Source organism: Lipotes vexillifer, unplaced genomic scaffold (assembly GCF_000442215.2).
Source record: "Lipotes vexillifer unplaced genomic scaffold, Lipotes_vexillifer_v1.1 scaffold147, whole genome shotgun sequence".
Lineage (NCBI taxonomy): Eukaryota > Metazoa > Chordata > Mammalia > Artiodactyla > Lipotidae > Lipotes > Lipotes vexillifer.
This window is the reverse complement of record NW_006778796.1, coordinates 4601872-4605807: the sequence shown is the minus strand read 5'-3', so window position 1 is coordinate 4605807 and position 3936 is coordinate 4601872.

Here is a 3936-nt window from a genome sequence, read left to right as displayed (position 1 = left end):
CCCTCCCTCCAGCCACCTCACGTCCTCACCTCTGTCCTGTGTCGGGTTTTCTAGAAGCCTGGCCTCTCACGGTTACCCTTCTGCTGGCCTCCTCTTTCTCTTCCTTCACAGCTGTTTCCTTCTCTTTTTACTTGTTAATTTACCTTACTGTGCAATTTTTCTGTGTCTGATTTTTACAACGAGAGGAGGCGAAGCCTGTATTGCTGGCCGTCCCCCACCCAGTCCCCAGGACCTGTCCGGGTCGGCAGCCTCGTGCCGGGGAGCCTCCACCAGGACCAGCGGCAGATCCCCGTGCGGATGGGCAGCAGAAGGGGAGACTGGCCCTCCTGGATCGTCGTCTCCTAGGTGCTGAGGAACTGACGAGAGTATGATTCCAGTCCTGCACGCACCATCCTGAGGCCCCGTGGGGCCGCTGCTAGTTGGAAGTGCCAAGGCATTTGGCTTTGGGACATGATGACTCGGTCCAGAAGGATGGTGCTGTCTCGGGTCCCATGACTCGGGAGAGCTCACCAGTGGCCGGTCCTGGACACCAGCCCACTCTGTCTGTCGGGGACGCGCTGAAGGAGGACGAGTCTTCCCACTCTGCAGCAACGACAAAGCGACCGGAGCGGCGGGCTCTTCTGGAAAGGTAATGCGGCAGAAATGATGGAGGCGCCAACCTTGCTCTTCCCACTGTTTACCAGCATCCAAAACCAAACCAAGCAGCAGTTAACAAACCAGCCTGGCCGGGGACATGCTGGTTTTAAACCCCAGGCCCAGCAGCCCAGTTGGGCGCTGGCCCTGCACCTGACTTCATCTCTCTCGCGGCAGGAACACTAAGCCCCCCATGGCCCCTGGTGCCCCAGGGTCGGTCACCTGGGCCCCTTGTCCTCTGGCCTCACTTGCTGAGTGTCTTGGAATTATCATTGTCCTCTGCTGCCGTTGGCTGAGCACACCCACAGCGTTTTAGATGGTTTGAAACCAGGCTGACTCCGAATCGCTCTGCTGATTAGATGGTCAGATACAGCCGTGCTGATGTGCGTCTTTTGGCCCCCCTTCCCGCACATGTTCTCCCCCCTCTCCCCAAAGACAAGGCCTCCAGCAAGGAGCTAGGCTCTCAGCAAGGAGGCCTGAATGCTGTGGGCACAAGAATGTTAGTGTCATTTGATGTGCTGGTCCTCTTCCTGACATCACAGTAGAAACCAAACTGGATTATTACCCAGAAAGCGGGGAAGTGGGTCTTTTCATCAAGGCAGCTCCCTTCTCCAGAACACTTGCATCAGAAAGAAGTTTTAATCTACCAGTGCCTGGGGATTTGCTTCCTGACACGCTGGTAGACCCTCATCTCTCCGTGCAGGATTAGGCCGGGGAGATGGGAAGAACTTCTCTTACTTTGACTACCCTTAGGAGAGGGACACTGCTTTTGAAAATGCGAATTCCTCCCATCTTTCCTTCTCCTTCCCTGACACTTATCTGGGCTGCAAAGCAGAATGTTGGTGAAAGGGCAGCTTGTACCAACCCCGCAGGCCCAGTCTGGAACCCCTCAGCCATTCAGTCAAATGGTCCTCCCTCCCCGCTCGTGGCTGTGGCTGTGACTGTGACTGAGCCAGTGTTCCTACTTGGCCTAGGGATGCTGTGCAGCCCACGTCAGCCTGCAGCCTCTTAAGCCTGGCCCAGTCCTCTCCAGGCTGTGTCCCTGGCCTTGGCACTGCTCCTGCTGCGTGCGGGAGGCCGCCCCCCACCAGGGAGCCCTGCTGAGTCATGCCTTCAGCGGGTACTTGGCCTCCCTGCTGTGGGCTCAGGAGGTGGGAGCTGTAGCCGAGGTCCTGCCATCGGGCAGTGACTCTTCAAACATTCAGAGGTGATCGCCGCCAGAGCACACGTGCTTGGTGTGCCCTTGGTCTCCTGTAAGTTGGCCCCTCGTACCGTGTGCCTCCTCAAGGTAGTACCACCAGCCCGGGGCCGGGCCAACTCTTCGCCACATCCTAAAGGATGGGGTTGGGTCCCTGATTGAGAGTTGGGAAATTCTTTCCTGCTGCGTGAAACCCCTGAGGCCACGCGTGAGGCTAGCATCCCACCGGCCAGTTTCAGGAATGGTTTGAGGGGAGGGTGAGAGGAAAACTGTAGGTGCTCTGTCACCCCGGGCGTGCCTGGCATGTTTGCTTCAGAGCAGAGCCAAGCCAGGGCAGGCTGGCTCGAAGCATGTTACCAGGGGCCGCAAGAACTCACTTCCAGTTCGTCCTGAGAGCCTGTTGGGTTGGCTTGTCCTGATTTGGCCGTTCTGGCTGTCTTCTTCAGTCTTAAACACTGTGAAGGCCCGGCCAGACACCCCCAAGTTTGAGAGGCCGCTCGGTGCCACCCGCTAGGAGGAGAGCAGATGCTAACCTACCTCAGCAGCCCCCGCCCTCCCAGCATCCCTGGCTGGCACATGTGCATGGGCGCCGAGCAGGGTGGCGTGGGAGAGGAGGCTGGGGGATGGACAGGTGATCCCAGCTGCCAGTGCCCCTCCTTGGAGGCTCCGTGATGGGAAGTTATTTTTACCCTCCAGGCTCTCATAGCTACACTATAGTAGCTATCAGGTGCCCCTTCTGAAGGCAGGGTAGGTTCTGGGGGAAGGAGAAGCAGGCCAAGCCAGACCTGCATCGTGGCAGAGAACCTTTTCCCTTCCTGTCCCAAGGTGAAGCTACCAACGTTTCAGAAACCAGACTCGACACCTGTGCTCTGGCCACCTCTGCAGAGGCTCCTCTTGACTTGAAACCCTTGGCGCCGGGCGGGCTGTTCTGGGATGCATGCAGCTGGGTTTGCTTTGGGGACCTTCTTTCTCCGTACCTTTGACTTTCTCCTAAGTGCTGAGTAAGAGGTACAGGGGCGGAGAGTGCGCCCCCTCCCGATTCCACACACAATTCTAGTCCCTGGGAGCCTTTTTAAATTCAAAGTGGCGCGAAGCCCCACCACCACTTAGGGTTTCCTTTGGGCTTCAGCCTCCCTGGTGGTCTGTGCTAGGCCTGGGGGCCAGGCAGGCAGGGAGGTCTGCACGGGACCCACTCCCCTGCTGGGGCGTCAGCGTCGCAGTGAACAGAACCGTTCCTGATGGCCGGGGCCTCTGCTTCTGTGGGGAGTGGCCTTTCTCCCCCTCCCGGCTGCCATCCTAGCTCACAGCCCAGCTCCTCAGGAGGGACTGGGCAGGACTGGAGAACTGGGTCTGGACAGATCACCTGGAACTTAGGCCGAGTCTCCGGCCCCCGCGAGGAGCCTTCACCAGCTCCTCCCTGGAGCCTAGTTCTCTCGTGAACAGTGACTCCTCTCAAAAGGCTGAGGGTGACTGCCAGTCCCCTGCCCCCTCCTCCCCGCGGCTCGCTCTCTTTACAGAGGGCCCCGAAAAGCACGGGGATTCTGGCTCTGCGCGGCCCCTTTTTGCCCCAAGCTGATCCTGTATCTATCTTTTTGTGTCAGAAGTGCCTTATGTGCCATGGTCTCCTGGCCTCCACTTGCACTGTGTGGCCAGCCCCCCCGGGCCCTGGCAGTTACATGTTAAAGGGACACGGATTGTGACAGTTTCACCTCATTCGTCTTAGCCTCACCGCCACCCCCGCCACTGTCCGGGTCTGGTGGTGTCCAGTTTCTCCCTTGTGTCTGGTGAGGGCCCCTTCATGGGCACCTGCCTGTCAGGGAAGCTCGGGGCTCCCAGGGGCACCAGACCTCCGCGCCTCGGCCCACGTGGTAAGCCTTGTTCATCCAGCTCCCCTCGCACGGGAAAGAGGCGGCACCCTGGCTCCAGCCTCTTCTCCATCCTGCTTCCCGTTCGACCCCGCGTTTCTGCGGTAAGGTGTTTACTCTCACTTCCCGGTCACAAGCGGCGCTCACAGGTGCCCGTCTGACGTGGGTCCAGGGGGACTGTTGCAGGACACCCCTCCCCCCACGCGGTGTGCCCACCCCTCGCCTGCCTCGTCCCCGCTC